This window comes from Mobula hypostoma, chromosome 4 (genome assembly GCF_963921235.1).
Source record: "Mobula hypostoma chromosome 4, sMobHyp1.1, whole genome shotgun sequence".
Classification (NCBI taxonomy): Eukaryota; Metazoa; Chordata; class Chondrichthyes; order Myliobatiformes; family Myliobatidae; genus Mobula; species Mobula hypostoma.
The window spans coordinates 159,364,553-159,382,785 of record NC_086100.1 but is presented as its reverse complement, the minus strand read 5'-3'; the positions used below and the strand labels follow the sequence as shown (position 1 = coordinate 159,382,785).

Sequence of the window (18,233 nt, the reverse complement as noted above, 5' to 3'; positions counted from 1 at the left end):
GTCTGATCTTCATGCCCGTGATGCAAGGTTTTCACTGTACCACTTACCTCATCCTACTTCTGCATATCATAATAAACTCAACGACTTGACCTGCTCTCAACTTTCAGAAGACCAAAGGATCTCAATGAACACCTTCACAACACACACCACCATCCAAAAACAAAACTCTAGAAAACATGGACCACCTCTCATATCTCGCGAGCCACGTCCCAGCAAAGGCAGACATTGGTAATGAAACTTAACATCACCTTCAATGGTACTAGAATAGGCTTTGGTTGATGGAGGAAAAGGGTATTTGAATATCAAGACCTCAGAGCTGACACATAACTCATGGTGCATCAGGCCGCAGCGATCCCTGCCTTCTAGGTATTTCTAATTACGTTGGAAAGTCATCACCTACCCTGCCTCCACAAGATATCCTTTAAAGTTACTGGAAGGGTAAGAGAACATGGCAGTCATTATTGCAGCATAAGAAATGTGTCTAGGTTATGTGGGTGATTTATAGGGCTTGAGTTAGTGAAAAATATTGAGCAAAATGCAAAAGTTCAATATAAATTTATTATCAAAGTATTTTTTGTCACCATATACTACCCTGAGATTCACTTTCTTGCAGGCATTCACAATAGAACAGAGTATCAATGAAAAACTAATCAAGGACTAACAAACAACTAATCTGCAAAATAATACAAACTATACAAATAATAGATAGATAAATAATGCTGAGAACATGAATTGTAGAGTCCTTAAAAGTGAGTCCATAGGTTGTGAAATCAGTTTATTGTTGAGGTGAGTGAAGTTACTCATGCCAATTCAGGAGCCTGATGGTTGAAGGATAATAACTGTTCCTGAATCTGGTGATGTTGGACCTAAGGTTCCTGCATCTCCTTCCCAATGGCAGCAACAAGAAGAGAGCATGGCCTAGATGGTAGGGGTCCTTGATCTCCTTTGACTGCACTCCTTGTGGTTATGCTCAGTGGTGGAGAGAGCTTTTCCTGTGATGGACCGGACCGTGTCCACCACTTTCCGTAGATTTTTCCATCCGTTGACATTGTTGTTTCCATACCAGGCCATGATACAACCAGTCCGGATACTCTCCACTGTTCGTCAAAGTTTTCGACAGCATGTTCAATCTGCACAAAAGTAGAAGCATCGTTGTGCCTTCTTTATAATGGCACTTGAGTGCTGGTCCCAGAACAGACCCTCTAATATGATAATGCAAAGGAATTTACAATTACCAAATCTCCCCACTTCCGATCCGTGAGGAAAATCCTTTACATTCATTTGAGAGGGTGGACAATATAAGATAACCAAAACTTTGGCATAAAGTTCATTAGGATCTTCCATCAAAGATTAGATGCAGAAATTGACTTAGTTGGGTTTAACTATGCAAGGAAGTAACAGATTGGCTCTGGTGTACAGAGTTCATAACCCATAGTTCACTAAACAGGCAACAGCGATGAAGCTTGATCCAATGCTAATCCTCCCAATCCATTCCCTGCGTCATTTGCAGCACTTAACATAGACTGGATCAAACAGGAATGTTATTCCAATTTACTAACTGAGTTATATACCAATAAAATACAAGTTTTTCTTTAAGATACAAACCACATAAAGATAACATTTTAATATAACAACATACATCAAAGTTGCTGGTGAACGCAGCAGGCCAAGCAGCATCTATAGAAAGAGGTGCAGTCGACGTTTCAGGCCGAGACCCAGTCCTGACGAAGGGTCTCGGCCTGAAACGTCGACTGCACCTCTTTCTATAGATGCTGCTTGGCCTGCTGCGTTCACCAGCAACTTTGATGTATGTTGCTTGAATTTCCAGCATCTGCAGAATTCCTGTTGTTAACATTTTAATATCTCCCTTTCCCAGTTATAACAACTTGTACTTAAATTACATTTTCCAAAGGACAGCAGTTAGACCAACAATCCTTCCTACTGAGAAATAACTCCTTATCACTCTTTCCAAGAATCATTAAAGACAAAGCACTTACACTATTCTCCACAATTAAGGCAAGCCACTCCAAAATTCCAAACTGCAGAACACAAAATACATAAATGTGCCCAAGTTAAGTACAGTACACACCCTCCATCACTCCATACATGCAATGCTGAGATTGGTAAACTCAGAGGGAGTCAGAGAGCGTACAGATTGGGCAGGAATTGCGGGTGCACGGCCGCTTCGGTGGTGATATCTGTTATTTGTCAAGTAGGGGACCGTGCACAATTCTGATATGATGGAGACAGATGTGAGAGTATGGAGGAACACCTGGAGAAGCTTCTGAAATGTACGCTTCGCTGCCGCTGTTACTGTGCGGTCCAGAATATCCGGAGCAGAAGGCCCTGAATCCTCGGCTTTGCTTGTTTTGGCGGCCATGATGAGGTCGAAGGCACTCGGCAGAGGATGGCACTCAGGAGGCTGTATTGGAGGGGCTGGTCGGAAGCTCGAAGTTTTCGGACAGACGGACTCAGTGTCTGCTGTTGTCGGGTGCTTCCAATGCATCGGCAGTTGTCGGTGCCTGGAGGTTTATGGCAGGGAGTTTCTCCCTTTGCCGCCTGCTATCAGGGACTTGGGAGTTGATCGACTCAGGACTTCGAGACTTTTTTTTACCGTGCCCATGGTCTGTTCTTTATCAAATTATGGTATTGCTTTGCACTGTTTTAACTATATGTTATAATTATGTGGTTCTGTCAGTGTTAGTCTTTGGTTTGTCCTCTTTTCTATGATATCACTCTGGAGGAACATTGTATCATTTCTTAATGCATGCATGCAGTTCTAAATGACAATAAACGAGGACTGAGTGTTCTCATAATCTAATTGGACTTGAGACATAGGATCAAACATTATCTTACAACAGTCTCAAGCACAGTACCACCCTAATAAATGTCCATTTTCATTAGTGTTACCTTTTAAAATGGTTTCTTTATGTCAGCTTTCACCTTACACATGGTGATATTCACATTCTTATTTTGCAAATATTAACACGTTTAAAAGTTCTGTTCCTTCCTTATCACCCTGAGAGTATGTCAGTGGGACTGGCAGCTCGGTTAGCTGAAATCATCACAGCTATAGGCACCAAGGACTCACTGGAATTGACACCTGACAGCAGCAGACATTGGACAGGTCCAGTTCTCAAAAGAGACCACTAGACATTTGAAGGTCAGTGCCACTTCACCGCTTTCTTACGTTCCCAGGTTTTTTTTTCCTGCTATTTCTTCATCAGTGAAGAAATGGAAAAATCAAAGGCAAGAGAAAGACTTGCCATTAGGTCATGCTATTCACAACCTCAGACTCCCCAGAAAACACTAAGCACTGAAAAAGCTCAATGCCATACAAGACATAGCAGCCCACTTGACAGGCACCCCATCCATAACATTCACTTACTTCACTATCACAGACAGTAATAATAATCTACAATGCAGCAACTCAGCAAGACTCCACTAACAGCACCTTCCAAACCCATAGCCTCTACCAACTAGAAGGTCACAAGACAGAAAAAGCATGCAAGCACCACAAACTGGAAGTTAACCTCCAAAACCATACACCACCCTGTCTTGGAAATATATCACAGTTCCTTCACTGTGGCTGGTTTGAAATCCCAGTACTCCCTCCCTAACAGTATTAGAGAGTTTAGTCTCCATACCATGAGGACTAAAGCACATAAAGAAATCAACTCACCATCACCTTCTTAAAGACAACTAGGAATGGGCAATTATCCTAAGACCATAAGACTTTAAAACTCCAGTGAGTACAGGTGCAGAGCCATCAAACACCACTCATCACAACAAGAGAAAATCTGCAGATGCTGGAAATCAAAGCAACACTCACAAAATGCTGGAGGAACTCAGCAGGGCGGGCAGCATCTATGGAAAAAAGTACAGTCGCTGTTTCGGGCCGAAACCCCTTGGCAGGACTTGAGGAAAAAAAGGATGAGGAGTAGACTTAAAAGGTGGGGGAAGGGAAGAAAGAAACACAAGGTGATAGGTGAAACCGGGAGGGGGAGGGATGAAGTAGAGAGCTGATAAGTTGATTGGAGAAAGAGATACAGGGCTGGAGAAGGGAGAGTCTGATAGGAGAGGACAGAAGGCCATGGAAGGAAGAGAAGAGGGGAGAAGCATCAAAGGCAGGTGATAGGCAGGCAAGGACGCAAGCTGAGAGAGGGAAAAGGGGATAGGGAATGAGGAATGGTGAAGATGGGAGAGAATTACTGAAAATTCAAGAAATTGATGTTCATGCCAACAGGTTGGAGGCTACCCAAATGGAATATAAGGTGTTGTTCCTCCAACCTGAGTGTGGCCTCATCATGACAGTGGAGGTGGCCAGGGATTGGCATAACAGAATGGGGATGGAAAGAGGAATTGAGGTGGGTGGCCACTGGGAGATCCTACTTCTTCTGGAGAACAGAAAGTAGCTGCACGATGAAATGGTCTCCTAATCTACGTCGAGTCTCACCGATATACAGGAGGCCACATTGGGAGCATCGGACACAGTATATGACCCTATCACTCACAGGTGATGTGTCACCTCACCTGGAAGTACTGTTTGGGGCCCTGAATGGTAGTGAGGGAGGAGGTGTAGGGGCAGGCGTAGCACTTGTTCCACTTGCAAGGATAAGTGCCAGGAGGGAGATCAGTGGGGAAGGACGAATGGACAAGGGAGTGGCAAAGAAATCAGAAAGTAGGGACAGGGTGGGGGGGGGGGAAGAAAGAAAGATGTGCTTGGTGGTGGGATCCTGTGGAGATGGCAGAAGTTCCAGAAAGTTATGTGCTGGACGCAGAGGCTGGTGGGGTGGCAGGTGAGGACAAGAGCAACTCTATCTCTGGTAGGATGGCAGGAGGATGGGGTGAGAGTGGACGTGTGTGAAGTGAACACTCGTCATGCCTTTCATCACCAGAATCATTCTCATGAACCTCCTCTGGACCCTCTCCCGTACCCACACATCTTCTCTTAGATAAGGGCCCAACACTGCATACAATACTCCAAGTGCAGTCTGACCAATGCCTTATAAAGCCTCCGCATTACATCCTTGCTCTTATATTCCAGTCCTTTTTACCACTGACTCAAACTGCAAGTTAACCTTTAGATAATCCTGCACAAGGACTCTAAAGTCCCTTTCCCAATTGGATTTTTGAATTTTCTGTCTGTTTAGAAAATAGCTTATGCCTTTATTCCTTCTAACAAAGTACATGACCATGCACTTCCCTACACTGTATCCCATCTGTCACTTGTTTGCCCATTCTCGCAAACTGTCTAAGTCTTTCTGCAGATTCCCTGCTTCCTCAACACTACCTGCCCTCCACCTATCTTCCTTTCCTCTGCAAACTTCGCTACAAAGCTATCAATTCCACCATCCAAATCATTGACAATGGGAGCGGTCCCAACACCAACCCCTACAGAACACCATTCTCACCTGAACATGAAAAAAAGGACAAGTCAGTCATTGCTGTAAAGTGGATTCCTTACACAAAACAAAGTCCCATAATGACCAGATATCCTACCTTATGGATTTCCACAACACAGAATCTAAAATAAATGTATGGGGTGCGGTTGCAAAGAGATGGCAAGAGTGGTGTTCAGTGGGTAAAGCATTCAAATCATTAAACTCATCCTTAAATTACAGCATTAAAACAAACGTGTATCTGACTTAATGATCCTGGCAATTTTCATGAACTGGAGAACACTCTGTTCATGCAACACACATCAAAGTTGCTGGTGAACGCAGCAGGCCAGGCAGCATCTCTAGGAAGAGGTACAGTCGACGTTTCGGGCCAAGACCCTTCGTCACAACTAACTGAAGGAAGAGCTAGTAAGAGATTTGAAAGTGGGAGGGGGAGGGGAGATCCAAAATGATAGGAGAAGACAGGAGGCGGCGAGGGGAGGGGGGGGATGGAGCCAAGAGCTGGACAGGTGATTGGCAAAAGGGATACGAGAGGATCATGGGACAGGAGGTCCAGGGAGAAGGAAAAGGGGGAGGGGGGGAAAACCCAGAGGATGGGCAAGGGGTATAGTCAGAGGGACAGAGGGAGAAAAAGGAGAGAGAGAGGAAGAATGTGTGTATAAAAATAAGTAACAGATGGGGTACGAGGGGGAGGTGGGGCATTAGCGGAAGTTAGAGAAGTCGATGTTCATGTCATCAGGTTGGAGGCTACCCAGACGGAATATAAGGTGTTGTTCCTCCAACCTGAGTGTGGCTTCATCTTTCCAGTAGAGGAGGCCGTGGATAAGGATGCCTACACTGAAGAAGTTTAAATCTTCTTTTCCCACACTCAGGTTGTTAACTCTTATCAGCCACTTAATTCATGAATAACCATTAGCCACTAACATATTGGCCCTTCCAGTGGCACTCACACCCGTGAATAAACACATACAGATATGGGTGAGAGTGGGACTGAACATACACACAAAACACAACAACACAGGAGCAGGCCTTTTGGCCCACAATGTTGCACTGAATTTGTAATCAAATATCCAACTAAACTGATCTTCAACCTACACAATGTCCATATACTTCCATTTCCTGCCCATTCATGTGCCTATCTAAAAGCCTTTTAAACACCTCTGTCATATTTGCCTCCGCTCCCAGCAGAGCATTCCAGGCACCCACCACTCTCTGTGTGAAAGAAACTTGCCTTGCACATCCCCTTAAACTTAACGCCTTAAACTTAACCCCTCTCAGCTTAAATGCATGCCCTTAGGTATTAGACATTTCAACCCTGAGAAAAAGATAACAGTTGTCTATCTATGCCTCTCATAATCTGATAAACTTCTACCCTACCACCCCAGTCTCTGCCATGCCAGACAAAAACAACCCAAGTTTGACAACCTCTCCCTGTAGCACTGGCCCACTAAACCAAATAGCATCTTTCTGCACACTCTCCAAAGTTTCAACATCCTTCCTGTAAGGGACGCCCACAATTGAATGCAACACTCTAGGTGTGGTCTAACTAGAGTCTTACAAAGCTGCAACAAAACTTCCTGATGCTTGAACTCAATTCCTCAACTTATAAAGGCAAGCATGCCATAAGCCTTCTTTACCACCCTATCAACCTGTGTAGCCACTTTCAGGAGCTATGGACTTGCACCCCAACATCTCCCTGCACATCAGCGCTGGTAAGGGTCTTGTCATTAACAGTTTACTGGCCTTTTATAGTCGATCTCCCAAAACATTTCACATTTGGCTAGGCTAATCTCCACCTGCCATTTCTCTGCCCATATCTGCAACTGATCTCTACCCTACTGGATCCTTTGCCAGTATTCTCATTATCCACACTATATATCAGAAACTGCACAGGTCTGCAGAACACCACTGGTCATAGACCTCAAGCCAGAACAAGTCCCATCAACAATATCCTCTCTCTTCTATGGGCAAATTTTGAATCCAAATGGCTAATTCACCATGGATTCCATGCATCTTCATTTCCCTGATAAGCCTCCCATGAGGGGCCTTGTCAAATGTTTTAAATCCATGTAGACAATATACACAACACAACCTTCATCAATCATCTTCATTAAATTCTCAAAATTTAGTTAGTAATGCATGACTTAGAACTATAGAACCACAGAACACTACAGCACAGAAAACAGGCCATTCGGCCCTTCTATGTGCCAAAACATTATTCTGCTAGTACCATTGACCTGCATCCAGTCCATAACCCTCCAGACCTCTCCCATCCATATACCCATCCAATTTATTCTTAAAACTTAAGAGTGAGCCCACATTTACCACGTCAGATGGCAGCTCGTTCCACACTTCCACCACTCTCTGAGTGAAGAAGTCCCCCCTAAACCTTTCCCCTTCCACTCTAACGCCATGTCCTCTCGTATTTATCACTCCTAATCTAAGTGGAAAGAGCCTATTCACATTTACTGTCTATACCCCTCATAATTTTGTAAACCTCTATCAAATCTCCCCTCATTCTTCTACACTCCAAGGAATAAAGTCCTAACCTGTTCAATCTTTTCCCGTAAGTCAACTGCTGAAGACCCAGCAACATCCTAGTAAATCTTCTCTGCACTCCTTCAATCTTACTCATATATTTCCTATAGTTAGGTGACCAGAACTGTACACAATACTCCAAATTTGGCCTCATCAATGTCTTATACAATCTCCCCATAACATCCCAACTCCTATACTCAATACTTTGATTTATGAGTGCCAGGGTGCCAAAAGCTTTCTTTACAACCCTGTCTACCTGTGATGCCATTTCCAGGGAATTATGTAAGTGAACTCCCAGATCTCTTTGTTCCTCCACACTCCTCAGTGCCCTACCATTTACTGTGTATGTCCTACCTTGATTTGTCCTTCCAAAATGCAACACCTCACACTTGCCTGCATTAAATTCCATCTGCCATTTTCTCGCCCATTTTTCCAGTTGGTCCAGATCCCTCTGCAAGCTTTGAAAGCCTTCCTCGCTGTCCACAACACCTCCAATCTTAGTGTCATCAGCAAACTAACTTGCTCTGCAAAATTCCATGTTGAATGTCCCTAATTATATCCATGGTCTTCCAAATGCTCATAAACTCTACCCCAAGGAATCCTCTCCAGTCACTTCCCTACCACTGACATAAGACTTACCGTTCTATAGTTTCCAGGATTACCCTCACTTCCCTTCTTGAAAAATGAAACAGCATTCACTACTCACCAGTCCTTCAACCTATGCCTGTGGCCGGAGAAGATTTTCTTTGCCAAGCATTTTTAATTGACTCTGCTGGCTTTCATAATTGCCGCCTTGAGTTCTCTTCTGGCTCTTTGATAATCAGCAAGGCTTCTGTTTAACCTTAGTTTCCTAAACCTTACATACACTTCTTTTTCCTACTTGATTTAATTCACCATCTCTCTTGACATATAAATTCAACTTTGATTTCTCAACACCACACTTCTGCCCTATGCCCATGTCCAATTATTTACCCGAAAGCAGAATTCTCATAAAAATGTTTTGAATTAAATCAATGATTGGATTTTACATCCCTCCAAGGCAGAGTATTCCAAAGCCACACCATCCTCGAATGAAGAAATTTCTTCTCATTTCAGTCCTAAATTGCTGTCCTTCATTTTGTCACTATGACCCCTGGTGCTAAACGTCTCAAATCAGGGGATATATCCTGCCCATATCTATCCTGACAAGTCCATTAACATTTTTTTTCAATGAGCTCATCCTTTATTCTTCTACTTACAGTACAGACCAAGTGTAGTCTGACTATAGAGACTTGCAAATGACATCCCAAATCCAGTACTCAACATCCTGATCTAGGAAGGCATATGAAGGCAAGAGTGGCAATTGCCTTCTTCACCATCCTGTCTACTTGTGTCACCATCTTCATGGAACTACGTAGTTGTATTCCAAAGTCTCTCTACTCTATGAGTCTCCTACTATTTATTGTGTAAGCCCTCCTCTAGTTTAACTTACCAAAGGGCAATATTTCGAACGTCCAAGTTGCATTTCATCTGCTATTCTTTGGCCAATTCTCCAGTTCATCAAGATCCTTTTGTAACCTTATATAATGTTCTACACTGTTAGAAAACTCAGTAGTGTTACACTTGAATCCCTTATCCAAATTGTTTATTTATTGTGAATAGTTTGAGGATCAAGCAGTGATCATTGTGGCATCCAACTTGCCACAGCCTAACAGGAGAAGACCCATCTACTCCTGATGAAGGGTCTCAGACCAAAACATGGACTCTTTATACCCTTTCATGATTCTGCCTGACCTGCTGAGTTCCTCCAGTATTTTGTCTGTGTTACCCAGTATTTCCAACATTTGCGGAACCCCTTGTGTTTCCCATCTATTCCTGCTGTTTGTCAACTAACTCTCAATCTACATAAATGGATTACTTCCAATTCCAGGTGTTCTAACTTTGTGCAGCAATCTCTGTGGTATCTTAATAACAGCCTTCCAAAAATCACTTTCAATGTCTCTTCATCTCATGCTCTCCTTACTTACTGCTTATGTATTTACTATTATTTTGTGTTTGCACAGCTTGTTGTCTTCTGCACTCTGGATGAACGCCCAAGTTGGACGATCATTCATTGATTCTGTTATGGTTATTATTCTATAGATTTATTGAATATACCCACAAGAAAACAAATCCCAGGGTTGTATACGGGGACATTTATGTACTTTGATAACAAATTTACTTTGAACTTTGAAATACAAATACACCCTATCCACTCGTTTCCCGTCACATACTCAAATATGTCATCAGTAGCTGTTGACTCATATTAAGACTTTCCATCACTCCCTTCATAATAGATTTCAGCAATTTCCTTACAGTTGATGTTTTCTCTCGCCTTCCTTTCTTAAGTTACGGGTCACGGTACGTAATCATCGTGCACCTAGTTTATCAAGTGGTGTAATGTAGGAAGCGAGGCAACAATTCGTCCACAGTAATATCCTTCAACCAGCAGTGACATAGTTTGTATTTTGCAATGTCAGCCGAGGATTAAATTTGATTCAAGAATTTGAGAAGAAGCCCCCCCCCCACCACCCTGATTCGAACAGTGCCCTGGGATACTTCACGAACAGCTGAGAAGACAGATGGGGCCCGCATTAAAAAGGGACTCCCTAAGACAATGGAGCTCTCCCTCAGCAATACGTTGGGAGCATCAAGCTGTATTACAGCGTTCAATTATCTGGAGAGCCAAAAATCACCACCCCATGATCTCCCGACTCCGGGAGTGTTCAGACGCTTGACCTTCCAAGAGAAACGCTCCCGGCGGGGGCGAGGCTCAGCACCCTATTTGTGATGAATATGTTGCAGAAAACAGACTAAACAGAATCCGCCCCGTACCATGTGAACTTCGGTGCCCCAAAAGCACTGTGCCACTCACCGGGGGGCGTCTGCGTGTGGACTCAAAGGGGAAGAAGAGCAGGAAGTAGGTCTGATCGTTGCTATAAAGTTACCTGAATGTTGCTGTTTTCTGGTGGCGAACTGTTATGGGCAGGGGAAGCCTGGAGGTGGTTGCAAACACTGCGCCTATTCAGAGACGGTGGGCTAAGCCGATGGCAGCTGCCGCCAGGGGCTGTCGCCGCCTTTGATCCCCCGCCGAACCCCAGATGAGTGACAGCAAGTATCTGTCAATCACTCGCCTTCGCCCCCTGGACGTACAGTCCGTGGCAACTTTTCGCTTCCAGGTTGGTAGCCCCGCACAGTGATAGACAGCCGCTTCCACCAATCGGAGCCAGATCTCCCCGCACGGCGTCTGGGCAATGCGGATGTAAGGGAAGACGTAGTCTTAAAGCGGCATCCTTCCGAAATCGGAGCATCAGCAATGTATTCTCTTAAAAGGGCATGCAACTTCCTTGCATTAACAAATGTAATGTAACGCACCAACATATACCAGAGTAGTTACTGGTTTTAGAGAGGTATGAACCACTTCAATGAACAGCAGCACTATGTTGTCTTAAAGGGACCTACATTCCCATGAACAAAAGCAATGCATTTTCTTTCAAAGACACTAACCCATTTTCAATAGCTATAGAAGTGCATAGCCTTGAAGAGTGAAGCATGCTCCTTCCTTGAGTAAAGACAATATTTTGTTAATCATATTCAGCGCCCTCCCAGTTCACATACAGCTACCTGCTCCTTCTCCACCCCCCCCCCCCATCTAGTTCTAAACACCACCATCAACCTCTCTGGTAATGGTTCCCATGCTTACCTTTACTTATCAGAATACAACACTGCGTTCTAGGTTATCATGTTACAGCAGTTGTCTCCTATCGTCCCCTCTGCCCACCTTGCTCCATCCTTTTCTTTCCCTTTTTCCTCTCACTCTTTGTTTGTCTTCATCTATCACTACCTACCACTGTCTTCCAACTTCACACCAATTCACCTCCCTTACCTGGCACTACCTGCCTGTTATTTTCCATCCCTCCTCAGTCCACCAATCACAAAAAAATCATTTCTCTCCCCTTCTCTTTTTCTTGATCACCTCACCTCTCTACTCTGATGCAGGGTTTTGACTCGAAACATCGACAGTTCCTTTCCTCCCACAGATGCTGCTTGAGCCAATAAGCTCTTCCAGCAGGCTGTTGGGTGCTCCAGGTACCAGCATCTGAAGTCTCTTACATGTTTAGTGCATAATCCTTCAACGAACAGTAGCAATGTATTGTCCTATAGGGGATTTTTAAAAACTTCCATAGCCAAGGCATTTAATATAAGAGCAGGGTGGTGAAGATACAAATGATAAAAGTTTGGTTGGGTCACAGTTGGAGTATTGTGGGCAATTCTAATCACCACACTATGAGTTGGCTCTGATTGCACTGGAGAGGATGCAGAGAAGAGATGCCAGTCTATTACCGACGATGAAGCATTTCAATTATGCGGAGAGACCAGACAGGTTGGGTTTGCTAGTCTTGGAGCGGAGGAGGCAATGGGCATATACAAAATGATGGAGACATAGATTGTGTGGATCGTGAGAATTTTTTCCACACATCAGAAGTATCTGTCAAAAATATCTGGACTGGTTGCATCAGGCTCTGGTACGGTAATTTGAATGCACAGGAACGTAAGAAGCTGCATGTAACTGTGATGAGAGGCCTAGGAGAAGATGGTTAGGACCCAAATGCTGAAGTATCTGAGACTAGAATCGAGACACGATGCGAGACTGAAATGAAGACGAGGTTCTAAGCCAGACAATAGTCGAGAATCAAAAGTTGAACTGACAGTTGAGCACTGAACTTCAGTTCAGGTGCTCTTTAAATATTAAAATCTTGGCAACAAAAAAATGGCCACCAATTAGCGGGGCAGGCCTGAATCTTTAAAGGGGCCACACCAACTATTCATATTCTGGAGAGACCCCAGAGGCTGGCAGGGTCGGGTGCGTGTGGTAACAGTGAATAATACACTAATTGGCACTCGAAAGGGGACATCCTGTGTGCAGAATGCTGTGAAGTGTTGTGGGGGACCTCTGTCCACAACAAACAGTCCCACCACTCTTCTGGTTTTATTGAAGCCCAGCAACTTGGGATTCATGCCATATCCTGGCTCACCCGCTCTGTCTGGCCATCAGACTGTGGGTGAAACCCAGAGGAAAGGCTCGCTGTTGCCCAAATTAGTGTTGAACCCCTTCCAAAAACGTGATGCGATTTGAGGACCACGATCTGACACAATGTCCACCAGAAATCCATGGACCCTGAAGTCCTGGTGCAGGGCAATTTCAGCCATCTCTGCCGCAAATGGTAGGCAATGAATTGGCAGGCCTTCGACAAACATCTGGTTTCTGATTCTTTGACCCCAGTCTATAGGTCAGGATGAAATTAAAGCGGTTAAAGAAAAGAGACCACCTGGCCTGCCTGGAATTCAGTCTTAGGACCTCCTGAATGTAGCCAGGTTCTTGTGGTCTGTCCAAACAATAAAAGGGTTCTTGGCTCCCTCAAGCCAGTGACGCCATTCTTCCAAAGCCAGCTAGATCGTGAGCAGCTCTCTATTTCTGATGTCATAGTTCACCTCTGCCGGGGATAGCCGCCTGGGGAAGGATGCTCACAGGTGCAGTTTACTGTCCAAAGGTGTCCGTTGAGACAACACTGCACCCACTCCGACGTCCAAGGCATCCACCTCCACGACAAAGGAAAGGTCCGGGTTAGGTGAAACCAGAATGGGAGCTGTTGTGAACTGCTGTTTGAGCACTGCTAAAGCAGCCTTTGTCTCAGTGATCCAGACAAAAGGGCCCATGGATGTCTTGGTTAGAGCTGTCAGCAGAGCCACCACTGAGCTGAAGTTCCAGGCGAACTTCTGCTAAAAGTTGGCAAGTCCCAGGAATCATTGGACTTTTATTGGATGGTTGTGGCCAATCTCTGACTGCCCATGTCTTGGTAAGGTCCATCTTCAGATTGCCATTAGAGATGATAAAACCCAAAAATGAAATGGTGGTCATGTGAAATTCACATTTCTCCAGTTTGACATAAAGTCCATGATCTAGAAGCCTCTTTAAGATGTCTCTGACGTGAGTGACATACTCCGTGGACTTTGAGAAGATTTGGATGTCATCCAAGTAGCCAAAGGCATACTTATGGAGAGCATCCCGGAACATGTAATTTATAAAGGCCTGGAAAACTGCCAGCACGTTTGCAAGGACAAAGGGTATGACCAGGTACTCATAGTGCCCTGTCAGTGTGTTGAATGCAGTCTCCCACTCATCACCCTCCTTTACACAGACCAGATTGCACACACTCCACAAGTCTAGCTTCAAGAATACTCTTGCCCCTTGGAGAATCTCGAAGATAGTGTTCATGAGTGGAAGTGATGATGATTTTTGGCCGTTACGCAATTCAGCCCTCTGCAATCAATGCACGGCCCCAGGTTCCAGTCCTTTTTCTGTACGAAGAAGAAGCCTGCACCAGCTGGTGAGATGGAGGGCTGAAGGAATCCCATGGCAAGAGCCTCCTTTATGTACTCCTCAAAGAGTCGAGGCCTTCCCTTGCTGAAGACCTCTTCCAAATCCTTGTAGACGGAAAGGATTTTGATCAGCTTGCTTGTTGCGCCTGCCTCTGAGGATATCTCCTGAGGCTCCTTAAGTAGTGAAGATGATTCAGCAGACCTCAGAGTCTCTTCCATAGGTTAACTATTTAGTCTTTAGTTGAAACAGAGACCAAATCAGAGTCCAAACCCTCATCCACATCTTCAGATAACAGCAATGAGGTGCCACAATTGGTCTTTGTGTTCCTGGTGCTAGGCTCCAGGGGTCTACATTTTGGAGCCTTTCCCTGGTGACTGGATCCCGTATGCTTGGCTGATAGAATTCCAGAGCTCTTGGGCACCTCCTTGGCTTCCTCCTGAATGAGAGACCCTTTCTCTCTAGTTCCAATGCACCCCTGACTGGACAGGGCTGGGACTCGCATGGTCCTGTTGACTGGAGATAGCTTGCCTGCCCTTGGAAGCAGGATTGGGTCTCCCAAAGGCTTCCGGTTACCCCGAACAAAAGTGTGCCTCTTCGTGAACGATCCTTCCAGTTCACGGAGGGATTCTGCTGGGACAGCCAGGGATATCCGAGGATCCGTAATATGTGAAGGGAATTTATGATATTGAAACAAATGTCATCCGCATGTTCCCTATCATCTGCAAAACTGATATCTGCTGAAGGAGCTATGCCTGCCTTTTTGTTGGGTTTGTGGAACAATCTATGTTCCGTGCCTATTCTGGTGTCTGTCCCCCACTTTTCCTTCGCTACATCGACGACTGAATTGGCGCTGCTTCCTGCACGCATGCAGAACTCGTTGACTTTATTAACTTTGCCTCCAACTTTCACCCTGCACTCAAGTTTACCTGGTCCATTTCCGACACCTCCCTCCCCTTTCTAGATCTTTCTGTCTCTGTCTCTGGAGACAGCTTATCCACTGATGTCTACTATAAGCCTACTGACTCTCACAGCTATCTGGACGATTCCTCTTCTCACCCTGTCTCTTGCAAAAACGCCATCCCCTTCTCGCAATTCCTCCGTCTCCGCCGCATCTGCTCTCGGGATGAGGCTTTTCATTCTAGGACGAGGGAGATGTCTTCCTTTTTTAAAGAAAGGGGCTTCCCTTCCTCCACTATCAACTCTGCTCTTAAACGCATCTCCCCCATTTCACGTACATCTGCTCTCACTCCATCTTCCCGCCACCCCACTAGGAATAGGGTTCCCCTGGTCCTCACCTACCACCCCACCAGCCTCCGGGTCCAACATATTATTCTCCGTAACTTCCGCCACCTCCAACGGGATCCCACCACTAAGCACATCTTTCCCTCCCCCCCCCCTGCATTCCGCAGGGATCGCTCCCTACGCAACTCCCTTGTCCATTCGTCCCCCCCATCCCTCCTCACTGATCTCCCTCCTGGCACTTATCCGTGTAAGCGGAACAAGTGCTACACATGCCCTTACACTTCCTCCCTTACCACCATTCAGGGCCCCAAACAGTCCTTCCAAGTGAGGCAACACTTCACCTGTGAGTCGACTGGGGTGATATACTGCATCCGGTGCTCCCGATGTGGCCTTTTATATATTGGTGAGACCCGACGCAGACTGGGAGACCGCTTTGCTGAACATCTACGCTCTGTCCGCCAGAGAAAGCAGGATCTCCCAGTGGCCACACATTTTAATTCCACATCCCATTCCCATTCTGACATGTCTATCCACGGCCTCCTCTACTGTAAAGATGAAGCCGCACTCAGGTTGGAGGAACAACACCTTATATTCCGTCTGGGTAGCCTCCAACCTGATGGCATGAACATCGATTTCTCTAACTTCCGCTAAGGCCCCACCTCCCCCTCATACCCCATCTGTTACTTATTTTTATGCACACATTCTTTCTCTCACTCTCCTTTTTCTCCCTCTGTCCCTCTGAATATACCTCTTGCCCATCCTCTGGGTCCCCCCCTCTTGTCTTTCTTCCCGGACCTCCTGTCCCATGATCCTCTCGTATCCCCTTTGCCAATCACCTGTCCAGCTCTCGGCTCTATCCCTCCCCCTCCTGTCTTCTCCTATCATTTTGGATCTCCCCCTCCCCCTCCAACTTTCAAATCCCTTACTCACTCTTCCTTCAGTTAGTCCTGACGAAGGGTCTCGGCCTGAAACGTCGACTGCGCCTCTTCCTACAGATGCTGCCTGGCCTGCTGCGTTCACCAGCAACTTTGATGTGTGTTGCTTGAATTTCCAGCATCTGCAGAATTCCTGTTATCTGCTGAAGGAACTGCCTGGAACCACGAGGACAACTGTCCAGGGCTGTTGCGGGCATGAGCTGCCTCTAATCCATCAGAGGTATGTTGAGCCGACAGGCCTTCCCCAAGTCCAGAAAATTACCGGCTGCCCCATAGTCCACAAAGGCATTCACCTCTCATTGTTTCTTACCTCAGGAGATCTCCAGCTTCAGCGTGGCACCTGAATCAGTAGGGCTGGGAGTGATGGCTGCTACTGTCACAGTCCTCCCAAACCTGATGGCTGCAGCTTCAGACATTCGGCCCGCAGGTGACCTGCTTCCCTGCAGTAATAGCAGCTATTTTCGCTCTGACGCCGGGTCCTCTCATCAGCAGAGAGTCTTGTGCAGCCGATCTGCGTGGATTCGACTGGATCCTGAGCAGGAGACGGGCTGGTCACTGTCCAAGGTCGGGAAGTGGAACTGTGATGCATGGAGTCTAGGCTCGGGTTAGCCCTCTTCAGTCACTTGAGGTAGTCCCACTCTTGCTCCACCAGGCAATTATCGGGGTGGATGGACTAGTCGATTAGAGCCTCTAAGTCTTCTACTGGCTCTCCCAAGGCAAGGGCATCCTGTAGTTTGCCTCAGAGTCCGTGTCAGTACAAAGAGGCCAAGGCCCCCCCATTCCAGCCCCTCACATTGGCTAATGTCCAAAATTCAGTAACGCAGTCGGCTGCTGACTGACTGCCCTTACATACCTTCATCAGAGAGTCCAAGGCTCTGTTTGCTCCACTAGGGGATGAAACACCCTCTTCATGACACCCATGAATTCCTCCAATTTCAAGTAAATCTCCAGCTTCAGCTCCCAATGCATGATGGTCCAGGCCAGGGCTCTCCCAGTCAGGAGAGAGATCATGAAGGCCACCTTTCCATGCTCTGTAGGGAACCCAGATGGCTGGAATTCCAACACCAATGAACACTGAGTGAGGAAGCTGCAGGAAGAGCCCGGGTCCCTGGCGAATCTCTCTGGGGTCGGAAGATGGACCGGCTCCGCAGAGCGACTGACAGCCTCACCCAACCAACTCTGGCTTCCTCCCTGCGATAGTTAGCGAGCGCATGGCGATCTGGAGGTCGTGTATTGCCAGGCTCTGTACAGAAACTTTCTTGCCGTGGCTAGCCACAGCTGACAAGAGGCTCTGATACCGCATTGGGTCCATGTTAGGCTTTATCGTACTGTGACAAGAGATCTAGGCAAGGATGGTTAGGACCAAAGTGCAGGAGTATCCAAGACTAGAATCGAGACACTATATGAGACTGAAACAAAGACAGGGTTCTAAACTAGATGCTAGTTGCGAATCCAAAGTTGAACTGATGATTGAGCACCAAACCTCAGTTCAGGTGCTCTTTAAGTATTAAAATCCTGACACTAAAACATGGCCACCAATTAGCATGGTGGGCTCAGTCTTTAAAGGTGCTGCGCCAGCTGTCCATATTCCAGAGAATTGGATCATCTAAACACCTGAGGGCTGACACGGACAGGTGCGTGTCGTAACAGCAGTAATGGACTCAGACCAATACAGCACAGGCATGTCCCTCCCCAACATCAGTCGTATCTCCACAG

The 18,233-nt window shown here is 46.0% G+C and overlaps 1 protein-coding gene across 3 annotated transcripts in view; it reads right to left on the bottom strand.

Moving 5' to 3' along the window:
- The window catches only part of LOC134345717 (probable E3 ubiquitin-protein ligase HERC3), a 106,591-nt gene that overhangs the window by 81,639 nt on the left and 6,719 nt on the right, over window positions 1-18,233 (bottom strand). The window contains exon 1 of one of the 3 annotated variants that reach the window (XM_063046831.1): window positions 10,907-11,187. The exons of 1 other annotated variant lie outside the window; for it this stretch is intronic. The gene's annotated coding sequence lies outside the window, so the exon portion shown is untranslated. Of the gene's footprint in view, window positions 1-10,833; window positions 11,188-18,233 lie in introns of those variants that run through there. One more of the 3 variants, XM_063046833.1, reaches the window with a different exon arrangement.